Genomic DNA, 335 nt, shown 5'->3' with positions numbered 1-335 from the left:
CAATTTGATGGATGGATGGAGTTTTGGAAAATGGGAAGCAACTGGTGAGAGAAACAATGTATTCAAATTTTGTAAATAAACCGTTGTTGTTGTTATGTGCCATTGAGTTGCTTGCGACTTATAGCAATCCTATGTAAACAGCTATAAACCCTGCTCTGTCCTGTGCCAGTATCACTGTCTCTGACACACCCACCCCGATTACCCCAGTCACTGAATCCACCTCCTAGAGGGTCTTCCCCTCCTGTGCTGTCCCTCCACTCTCCACAGTGCCCATTTTGTAATTAGGTTATCAGTCCTTTTCTTGTGGAGGCCCTGTAGGATTCTGTAAACATGGG

This window comes from Elephantulus edwardii, unplaced genomic scaffold, assembly GCF_000299155.1.
Source record: "Elephantulus edwardii isolate Elephantulus edwardi_28Jun2011 unplaced genomic scaffold, EleEdw1.0 scaffold00226, whole genome shotgun sequence".
Taxonomy (NCBI): Eukaryota; Metazoa; Chordata; class Mammalia; order Macroscelidea; family Macroscelididae; genus Elephantulus; species Elephantulus edwardii.
The sequence above is the reverse complement of the archived record's forward strand: the minus strand, read 5'-3'. Positions refer to the sequence as shown.